Below are 11,833 nucleotides of genomic sequence, written 5' to 3'. Positions count from 1 at the left end.
AACTCTGTGTCTGTATCTATGTGAGTGCTCGTGAGTGAGTGTGTGCGTATACCTGTGTGTATGTGTGTGCACATGAGTGAGTGTGCGTGTGGATGTGAATTTCCACTCAGTGGGGGAGGTCTACAATCTACTCCTCCAATCAACCTTTATTATAGTGAGGGCAGTGTCAGTGTCTCTACAACAGTTCTACATTATATTTTAACACATTTCTAAACTCTAAATCAGCTAAACATTCTACAAATCCCCCTTTTTATCTGCCCTATGGCAGATAAAACTAAACTAAATCCCTCACCATAATGTTTTCATACTGTGACTCCCCATTTCCCAAAAGTGGCATCATGGTGTCTGCCTTTGTATCAGACTCTCCCACAGCACGATTGATGAGTCTTACAATCAAAGCTCTGATACAAGGCACACAACAACACCCACATGTCACTAATACTGCAATAAAACAAACAAAGAACCCATAATTAACATAATGAAACCTTTCCATTGCCCAAAGACAGAGGTCATCCACGTTTCCAGCGGGTCATCTAATCCCGAATGCTACTACATTGCGGTGGACAACGTCTTTAGGCCTTCCAGAACTCGGGTCACAGAGCCGTCAGGAACTGTGTTATTTGGAATGAAAGTACAATACATATCCCCAAACATCGCGCAAACGCCCCCTTTTTATCCCAACAACATATCTAACGCCATCCGATTTAATACTGCCATTAAAGATGTTGGACTCAACTGTTCAGTAAGCCCTTGCATTTAATGCCAGCACAAAAATCAAATGTATACGAGATTGTGGACCCTTTAACGTAGTCCAACTCTACACCGCCATAATAATCAAAACACTCATCTGATTTACCTGTTTCACTACGTTTGGTTCGCTTCACCGTGGCCTGTGATGGTGGAGTCGCTGGAATGGATTCAGGTCTGTCTCTGGGCAATTCACTTGTAAGAAAAATCACAGTTACAATAACCACAGTCACACCTAACACTACCGTTTCTCTCCAATTCCCCCTCAACCAGCCTAGAGAAGTTGACATGATTTAAATGTAGATAAAAGGCTCGTCTGTTTACATCTCTCCCTCACAGAAGGCTTCTCTGCAGAGCATCAAATCTGCATGGCAAAGTGACACACTTTAGGTGATCTTCATCCTTGGGAAAAGTGGTGTCAACTATTTCTCAGTCTCCTAGTATTTGTGCCTCACACAGAATCACAATTCCATCGCTGGACTTCCTCTGCGCTGTCACTTTTAGAGCTTGGCACGCTCTCTCCATCCCTCAGGTTTTCATGTTCCAACGCTGCTGAAGATTTAAGGCAGAGCACGTCGTACACCTTAGTCGTCTTCCTCAGCGTCAACATTGAATCTTCCATTTTATTTAAAATCTTGCTGTGGGAAGTCTCCTCTTGATGTCCTGGAAGCTCAGTAGCACAGCTCTCTGTGTGATGTCTGCTGTGCTGAAGATGATCTCCGATCCTCCTGAAGCCTCTCTCCTGGCCTCAGCTCCCATCTTGTGGACGATCCTCTCAGCCACTCCTTCTCGTCATGGCACCTCACGACATCTACAGATTAAAAATAACACTCCTCTTGCCACATGGCTTCCACCATGTGTCAACTCCCCAATGAGACATGCACAAGAATGTTGCACATTCTCTCTAAAACAATCTCCAGGGTTTCCCACTTGGAGCAGCCATACTCCAACCTGTAACCCTGTGTAAAAACATTAATCAGCAGTCACATGTTAAGCTTGTTTAACTCCCAGCTCCACCTGGAGCCTGTAACCTGGAAGACAAATCTGTTAAATCAAACTTCACATTTGCAACCAACTATAGATCATGAGAGTGATAAAGTACTCAGCATAACAGACAAGTATCATGTGCAGGTTTTCTCCAATCATTAAATCACTATTATTACCATAATTTGTCCCAAATCATGAATCATCCCAATTTATTCCACAATTTAATCTGTGACTTTCCTTAAACAATGTCACTCCACCCATTTTATCACTATGAGCTCAATAGCCCATCTTCAACTATTCCATAAACACTGCATCCCTTATTTGTTTTCCTCATGTCACTTGTCCACTTCTGATGAATCGTCCACAATGCACTCTTAGAAAAACAAACATTAGCAACAGACATGGATCGTGTGGTGGGCAGGCGTCGGCCATCCACATTCCAGAGGTGCCGTAAAAAGACCATAAAGTTAGCCATCCATAGCTGTGGAAAGAATGTTATTCACATCATCAAAGTAACCTTCACATTTTCCCAAAAACACAGTGTAACAGCATCACCAACTCATAACCTGTAGTAGAGAAACAAACATCCACCAATTGTTCTGTTAGAAATCACATCATCAAATCACATGAAGAACTGTAATGCTGTAGAAAAGAGAATGCAAATGTTAGCGCTGCGCAGGTGTGTACACACTTTCTCACAGTAACTTCTGTGAGGAACACAAGCCCATGAATAACACACCCCTGGTAGATTCACAAACATAGAAAATGGCATTTAAAAGGTTAAACCATCACGCAACCTCGGATGTTGCTGTCATCCTTCTGCTCCTGTAAAAAGAAACACATGAATTCATCCACCCTTTTGTCCTGTCTAGGTGGAGGTTAACCTTGAGTCGTGGTCAAGTCTTGTCAGCTTTTACCAGTCAGTCAGTTTATTTTTATTTCCATTCATTCATCCATTCTTTCTTTCTTTGCTGATAGTGGAACCTATCGTCGCATTTAGTTTCCACTCTCAGCAAAATGACGTCATTTCAAGAGAAAAAGAAAAACTTTAGATCGGATTACATCGCTGAATCCTTTTTAGGCAGGGACTCTCATTTTCTAATTGTCCCAAATAAGTTTCTCCTGAGCCCATTTTAATGTGGAGAAACTCACTTGCAACAATTTTCTTGACGACGTGTAGCACTTTTAATTCCCGACGTGCAAATCTGCTTAAAGAAAAGAAAAGAAAAAAATTCACAAACAAAAATCAGTGCACTGTTTAAAAAATAAAAATAAAATGAAAAATGACAAATAAAACTGAAAAACAAAAGAAAAAAGAAAAAATACAGAAGCCCGGTCTTAGGACTTGTCACGGAATATTCTCTCTCTTATAGGTGAGAAAACACCCATACTTCAAAAAAAACAAAAAAACAAAAACAAAACAAAAAACAAAACAAAAACAAAAACAAAAAACAAAACAAAACAAAAAACAAAACAAAACAAAACAAAAAACAAAACAAAAACAAAAAACAAAACAAAAACAAAACAAAAACAAAAAATCTGCTAGTTTCACTCATTTAGTTTCACTCATTTAAACTCTGGCTGCAGGATTCTGTTCACCCCTGCCATCATGTTCCCCAAAATAATACTAATTCAGTCTTCTATATATCAGTTCTCAACCCACTCAATAAACCAGACAGGATGATGGTAACAGTATTGCCTACTTAAAATTGTGTTTGATCTTCATTGCGTGTGTGTGTGTGTGTGTGTGTGTGTGTGTGTGTGTGTGTGTGTGTGTGTGTGTGTGTGCGTGTGTGTGTGTGTGTGTGTGTGTGTGTGTGTGTTAGTCGGGTTAATACATTTTCTGTTTTTATGTAACTTTTTATGTACCTTCCCCCTTTTTCTGAAACAAAACTCCGTTCACTCCAAATTTTGTTTCAGAAACATCTAAATGAAAAACTCTGTCATAGTCAGGCACAGCTAAACCCCAAATGCTTGCAGGTTACCATCGGCAACCACACTGAGTGTTGTTAACCCCTTCTACAAATACCCTCTTTTAATGTGTAACACTTTGTGTATGATTTTTGTTATCTCTGGTGCATATAATGTGCATGTGTGGTGTCACCTTTCCATTGTTCTAACAGTACACTTGCATACCTCAGTGCTTGTCTTCCTCCCCCTTTTGTGGTGGTCTGGACACTGTGTCAATCCTCCACTTCCAGGCAGTCGCTTGTCTCCCCGGATTCCTTAACCTGATTTGATTCCCCACACTAAAACAGCAGCCTCAGCCCTCTTCTGCTCCTTTTCTTCTCTCCCACTTGTCAGTCCAATGGCAGTCAGTTTTCTCAGCTTTGTCCCGTGTATCTCTTTGTCCCACTGTCTCTTTCATCGCCATCTCACTCCAAACATGGCAAATGTCAAACTCAGACAGTCTTCTCAAAAGTCCTTCACACACAGTGAGGTTGCAGCTTGCTGGAAACGCATCTCCATCCATCCAATCTAGATGGTGGTTCTTCTCTTTCTGATGCCGTTTGCCCACAGCGCTGCTGGACCTCTCTGATCAGGACTCTGGTATTGTCTCTTGGACTCTTGTCCACTGTTGATGTTCATGCTTGTGCTTCTGGAACTGCACTCGGTGTCTTCAGGGAGAGATCAGCTTCCTTGGAGCTCGCTTGTTCAGGATGAGGACGGGGAGCTGCAAAACAATTCAGCCAAAAAAATTCTGGCTGGGTGTTTCTAATTTTTCTAACGATTTTAACCTATAATTTTCTTCCGACTGCTGCCCGTGGAGAATTGATCCAGGTCCGTTCCCCACCTGTAATCAACAGACTGAGAGACTTTCATTATTCACTGTGACTGCATATGTTTTCATCACTCCTAAAGCAACACATCTCTACTTATTTTGTTTTGAACTCTACTGACTTTAAACCCCAAAAATAAATTTTTATTTGGTCTTAACCGCAAACACAAAAATCTTCTTGATGTTGTTGTTAATTATTTTCATCCACCACACTCCAAATTATGTTTTCTTTTGTGTCCAGCAGGGGAAGGAGGTGACATGTAGCGTCACTGCTTCCCCCAGTTGAAGACAATTTCCCACTCACACTTCCACACTTTTTATTTTCTTTGTTTTCATCATTTTCTTTCTCTTTTTTTTATTACCCCATTGTTTTACACCCACACATTAACCTGTTAACTCACTCCTCCAACCTCATTTTCCTTTCACCCCAACAGCTCTCATACAGTCAGCAATCAAATTCTCCATTCATCCTTGAGTACTTGATCACCTTTAAATGTCACTGTTAATTTTATCAATTTATTTATCATTACTTTAACACTAATCCACTCTTTAATTTGCTTTATTTACTTTAGTTCACTTTCTCCTCTTTGATCACTACGATTTCTTTACTATTTATTATTTCACAAAAAAATCAACTAATCTACTTTGTCTCCCTCTTTGTCATCAAGGAATTCACACACACTCACAGGCTGGTCACTCGCCCCCACCTTTCTTCCTCTCTCACACACACGCACATTTTACTCTTCGTTCGTTCCACCTGTGGACCCGCCCCCTCGAGGCTGGCTCACACACACTTCATGCTTCTCGCAGTCCCATTCAAACTTTCTGCGCGACACTTCTTCCTCTGCTTATTCCGGACAACGCCCTAATCGGCACACAGAGCGGGTGCCGTCCGCTCGTGCGCCTCACAAATTATTCAAACTGCGCCACGGACTCGATACCGCGGTTTCTCTTCCCCTAAAAAATATAAAACCAAATTAAACCCACCAATTGACTTCACAGTTTGCAACAATTCGCGACACGGCCTCCTACCGCGATTTCTGCACACCACAAACACACACTTTTAGACACGAATTCTTTTTATTACTTTAATCGACTCCCGTACTTCAGACGAGACACAGACTCTAACGGCGCTTTCACACACACACGCAATCTACACACTGCAGTCAGTGGGCTGAGCCAAGCAGTCGTTCTCTCACTAACAAAGCAACTTGCCCCCACTCTCATGCACATTATCAACCACGACTAGGATCCAACACCTAGCTTTGGTTATTTAGGGCGCCCTCAGTGCCCAGGTTACCAACCTGGCAAATCCCAAGGACGCGTCCGACCAAGGGTGGAGTTGCCAAACTCTGAGCGCACACGGCCCTTAGCCGGCGACAAAGCTTTTCAGCCCCGCTTTCTAACTAATAATAACACACGTTTCCTGCTTTAACGCACGGGGACGGATCAAACACCGCCACTTTTTTCCTAATAACTAAGACGGATGAAACACCGATTCTATTAATCCGTAACAAGCGTCTCCTGCTTTAACGCACCGAGATATCCTTACGGGGCGCTAAACATCAACCTGAAGTTCTTATCAAAAGTCTCTTGCTTTAGTCGCTCACAGTACGCTAAACATCAACTTGGAGTTCTTAAAAAAGTCGCACTGAGACGGACGCTAGCCGCCTTTTTTTCCTACTGAGTGAATTTACACTGTGATACGTTCAACTTAGCGAACAGATAATTTAGGCTTTAAACAATATGCACGGTTCGAAAATAAACAGGTGGTGCTTACCTTTTAATCATGTGAGCTAGCTCTCTGTTCGCCTCGTTTCACGATCTCAGCTCTGCCAATTCATCTCTGGGCCTCGAGCGAATCCCGCGGGTTCGGCACCAAAACTGTTGAGAAATCAGTTTTACCCCGGTTCTTTTATTCCTCGAGCATCCAGAGATGGCACCGGACTCAGTAGTCATTTTCACAAAATCTTTATTCATCTTTACTCATCTTCATTTACTCATCTTCATTTAAGCATGCACTTCTAGAAGGGAAGACGAGGCCGGTGTCCCTCTGCAAAAATCTTCACCCCTTTGTTAGTTACAGCCAGCTTTATAGAGGTGACCCCATCATAAAAAAACCCCTACGGTGTGCTGGAAACTCTGTGTCTGTGTCTATGTGAGTGCTCGTGAGTGAGTGTGTGCGCATACCTGTGTGTATGTGTGTGCACATGAGTGAGTGTGCGTGTGGATGTGTGTGCGTGACAGTTAAAACACTGTGGGTGTAGTTGACTCCCTAGAGGTCATAAAACCCATCTCCCTTCCAGAGCACAGTTACAAATGTTGAGACCCCCACCCAAACATCCTCTGGGGAATTTCCACTCAGTGGGGGAGGTCTACAATCTACTCCTATAATCAACCTTTATTATAGTGAGGGCAGTGTCAGTGTCTCTACAACAGTTCTACATTATATTTTAACACATTTCTAAACTCTAAATCAGCTAAACATTCTACACTTCCTCACCTGTTGTTTTTGCTCGTTTATAGGAGGAAGAGATACAGAGCTGGAGGTTGGAGAGAAGGAGCCCGTGGATTAAGCTATTGGAGGAGAACACACACTCGGAGAATCGCTTTGGAAACTCACCTGCGCACCACTGGGAGTTTGGAGAAGATCACTGTTGGACTTTGCACTTCACTTTATGTTTTGAAACTGTTTTTGGGCACTGTAAATAAACGCACTGTGTACTTTGCATCCTGAGCTCCGCGACTGAGTCCGTACTTTCCCATTACCCATGACACACAGACACACAAGAAAAGAAGCAGGCAACATGAGGTCAAGTTATGGCAATTTTATTTGTGTATTTCAGTGCATGTATTTAGATTAGAGTTTTAAAAAACAAACAAACGTCCCAAGAAGAAGGATGGGGAGAAAGAAAGGTGGAGAGAGGAGGAAGAAACTATTGATGTCCTCAAACTCGATGCTGCTGGGTCAGTTCTTCCTCAGCAGTCTGCTCCAGAATCCCCTCCTGTCCTCGGCTTGCTTTGCTTTTGCCTTCAGTTCGTTTAAGGTCTTGTTGAGCTGCTCCTCGGCATCTTTAAATGTTTCTTTCAGCTGCTGTTTGGCCAGTTTCACTTTGTGTTTGAGGAGCTCTTTAGCTTCCTTTTTGTGCTTTCGTATTTCTTTAAGTGCGTCTTTGCAGTCTTTCTTGGTCACCGCAGAGCCGCTCATTTCTTTCTTGAATGCCTTCACCTCAATTTTCTCTTCTGCAAGTTCTTCTTGCACTTTCATCAGTTCCTTCTTCATGTTTTCATTGTGACTCTTTGTATCTTCAATTTCTTTCTTTGCTTCCTGTATTTTAATTTTCTCTTCCTCCAACACTTTTTGAGCTTCCAACAATTCTTTCTTCATATTTTCAATCTCATTTTCTGCCTCGTGGTTACGTTTTTTCTCCTCTTCAAGTTGTTGCTTCACATGCAGTAATTCCTTCCTTAGTGTTTCAGCTTCAGCCGTTACATTTGCAGCTTCTTGAGTTGCCAACTGCATTTTCCTTTTGCCCTCTTCAAAATCTTCCTGCACCTCCTGTAATTCCTGCATCACATTTCCTGCCTCCTTCTTTGCAGTTTGATATTTATTGTTGGCTTCTTGTGCTGTGCTTTTCTCTTCCTCCAATGCTTTTTGAGCTTCCAACAGTTCTTTCTTCATGTTTTCATTCTGGTTTTCTGCCTGTTGTTTTCCCATTTTCTCTCCTTTAAGTTTGAGGCCCACATGCAGTAATTCCTGCAATACTACTTCAGTTTCAAACTGTGAATTTTTAGCTTCTCCTCTTGATTTTTCTGCCTCTTCTTTTAATTTGACATTTTCAGCCTGTATCATTTGAAGTTCTTCTTGCAGGTTAATCAGCTGTACTGAATTGTGAGGTGAAGCACTCGCCGATCCTCTTCTCGTTCTCCCCTGATTCATTTTGGCCTTTTAAACAAAGGAGCCAACGTTTTGTAGAGGAGTGAAGTGAAGTTTTCGATGTTTCTTCGTCAGTTGTCGTTTGTCCTGCACAGAGATGCTGCTGTAGATGTGTCTCTAGCTGTGTCTGGATACAATGAAACATGCTGGAACTAAGTGCTTGTGTTGCACAGTTCTACTGAACATTCCATTTCATGCATGCTCCGCCCACATGGTCAGGAATGTCAGGTGCTGCATCGCCAAATGCTGCTCCGTTGCCTAGCAATAACAGCTGTTTACTTTTTGGGGTCTGGTTCATTGATTAATAAAGAAAACATGTCCAAGTATTGGGTGCTGAGGCTCAGCGCATATTCTAGCCTGCTGTGTGGGTGGGCAGCTAGAAATCACTGGTGGGCAACATGATTGTTTCAGGATGACCTGCCATTATCCAATCACACATCTGCTTACCTGTATCTTTTGCTCGTTTCTCTTCTTTTCTATTTTTTCTAAACTGAGCACCAGATGGCTTTGAACTTTTCCTGTCCATCTTCCACTGGTTTTAATTTTGCACTCCAGTATGAGCACCCATTCCCCAAACCGAGGATCACCACAACATAACCTAATAGACCTACACCTTGGTTCACAGATTCACTTTGTCTAAGGTTTATTTCTGGGATTTCACACAACCCAGGATTCAAATCATGAATACATAATTTACAACATTATGAGTGAAATGTGCTCTACTTGGAAGCAGCCGGCCCCTCCCCTTTCGACGGGTTGTGTGTGAGACTTTAAATCATCAAACTGTAAATTATACATTTTAAATTGTTATTGATCCTTTACCCCGAGTCCTAAAGTGTATATTTATTTTCTTACTCTTCTTATATTTATTGTTTGTTTACTTGCACTGCTGTAGCTGGAGCCTCGTCGTCTCGTCTCTCTATATGCTGGACTGTCTGTAGCGGAGATGACAATAAAGTTTACTTTGACTTCAGCAGCGAGCAGGCGCACCGAGGGCTCTCGCGCTCTCGCTTTTCGCGTATAGAATTTCGAAAAAACATCAGTGCAAATTATAAGTCTTATTATAATGTCTGGTGTTTTCGTGTTTGTTGGTTTGTTTTATTTTTTATTTTATTTTATAGAAAACCGATCGGTGCCTGTACCATTCCCAATATGAGCTGGCTGACGTCGGGGCAGCATGAGTACAAGCAATTTATTTATTTATTTTTGCCGATGCCCATGATGCCACCGCGGGCAACCGCCCATGTCGCCCGTATCAAAAACCGCTACTGGTGATGGTGTTGTGTTTAGTATGTTGCTCTCTTCTTTTTCTCTAAACAGGTGATCCAGGAGATTTTTTTTCTCTTCTTTCTCTTTTTAAGTGCCCTTTCTCACTGTCCCTCTTCCCTTCTGTTTTTCTTTTCCTTCCTCTTTCTTTCTCCCTTTCCTATCCCTCAGTCATGTCTGTCCTGTCTGTAACAACTGAAAATAAAATAAAATAAATAATAACAACAAAGGTCGATCAAATGGACCAATACGGCAAGGCCGTGATGATCCATTTGGCAAAGTAAATCCATTGGGTCTCCTTGTTGGTCTTCAGACAACAATTCTGATGGCTAAAGGACCAAATGGGACAGGCAAAAAAAAAAGTGAAGTTGACTAAAAGATCTCAGAAAGCAACATCGTGGACATCTAAAGAAACAGCTAAGAAACACTGAACTCTATCAGTCTGGAAAGGGTTACAAAGGCATTTCAAGCGCTTTGGGAATCGAACCACGATGAGGGCCTTAATCCAGAAAATGTGGAAAACCTGAAGGCCCCACTTGTCTCATTTAATGTGCCCTGAAGCTCAAGTGCAGCAGGACAATAATGCAAAACACAGCAGCAAGATCATCTCTGAATGGCTCAAAAAACAACATGGAGGTTGTCAAAGTGCAGACTGCAATCAGATTGAGATGGTTTAGCATGACCTTAAAAACTCAGCCTATGCTGGAAAACCCTCCAACCCTCCAGTTATTGCAAATGCTTGATTGCAGTTCTTGCTAGATGACAAAACCACTTATTAGGTTTAGAAGGAAATGACTTTTTCTACATGAGGTAAATTTGGAGCTGTTTCCCCAAACTCAATGAAATCATCATTTAAAAAACTACAATCTGTATTTACTCTGAACATCTGTGTTAACATTTGGAAACATGTAAGTGTAACAAACATGTTAAAACATAAGAAATCAGGAAGGGACATGTCCAGGAATTTCTTTTACTTATGTATTAATCACATTATTTTATTGTATGATACCTTGGTGCCACTGGATTTTAACATGTCTCACACTCATACAGTAAGACAAATGGCGGTGGTGTAGTAAGGAAGTTGGGGGAAGCAGACAGCTCCACAGGAAGAGTCTTTTGTGTCTTCAAGGACTCTGGGAGGTAGCAAGGGAGTGTGAACCTTAAGGTGTGAAACAGCTGTGTACTGCCTTTTGTTCCTGGAGAAGGTATTTCACTGAGAGCCATGCTGGGCTCAGACTCTGCTGACCGTCTGTCCCGCAGTCATGCAGGGACTTCATCAAGCTTGGTTGTCTGTTCTTTGTGTGTTTGATTAAAGAACGTTAGCTACCGCTCACCGCTCATCTGCAGGCTTTATTTGAATGGAAAACTTCCACAACAGGGGCCAACATCAAATTAATCCTGATGGATTAAGAATGAGATGTCACTCAAGTTCATGTGCGTGTGAAGGCACATGTGCAACCTTTGGAAGTAGTGCGTTCGTGTTTGGCCCAACAATGCATGCAAAGTCAGGTGCTGTAGATTATTCCTGATTGAGTCTCAGCAGGTTAAAAAAAGCATTAAACACCTCATCAATTTACTAAGTAAATCAAGGGCGTAGATTTGGTTTTGGCATTGGTGGGGACGGATGATTCAACCACTGAACCCTGCCCCGTTTCTTATTTTTCCTTTTTGTCTTTGCTTCTTGATAAAAGGAGAAATATACTTGCCTACATATGCTATTCTACGTGCTTTTAAACCATTTAAAATTACAATTCATAGTTTAATATGTGAATTATATAATGTTAAATTACTATTAAACAAATGACTGACTAAGTACTTTAGGCTTTAGTTTACTTCAGCCATATTTCATATAAATCAGGTATCATACAAAAATAAAAATAGCTTCAAATACAGTCGTGACAATAAAAGAATATGACTTTAAGGACTTAACAACATTACTTCAGTTACACCAACATCTCTGACACATCAGCACTAAGGGAACACTGAATGACCTGGTGGTTTTGTCCATAAAACTACTCATCTAAGATTAACACAAAGTAAAAGATCTCTCAGCAAAATTATGCAACATTTTAGGCACTGTTGCCCCGATCAGATCAGTGAGCTGGGATGTTTTATTC

General features: G+C 41.6%; 1 long non-coding RNA gene across 1 annotated transcript; it reads right to left on the bottom strand.

The window, feature by feature from the left end:
• Positions 1–3,739: 3,739 nt before the first annotated feature.
• On the bottom strand, positions 3,740–5,270 carry LOC309707041. The gene is made up of 3 exons (XR_014276888.1): positions 5,248–5,270; positions 4,818–4,972; positions 3,740–3,959 (listed from the first exon to the last, which is right to left on the bottom strand). It is a non-coding gene; the product is annotated as an uncharacterized lncRNA (long non-coding RNA).
• Between the last annotated feature and the right edge of the window lie 6,563 nt (positions 5,271–11,833).

The sequence above is a fragment of the Aulonocara stuartgranti genome (assembly GCF_965226115.1).
Source record: "Aulonocara stuartgranti genome assembly, chromosome: 5".
NCBI classification, from domain to species: Eukaryota; Metazoa; Chordata; class Actinopteri; order Cichliformes; family Cichlidae; genus Aulonocara; species Aulonocara stuartgranti.
This window is presented reverse-complemented; position numbering and strand designations above follow the sequence as displayed.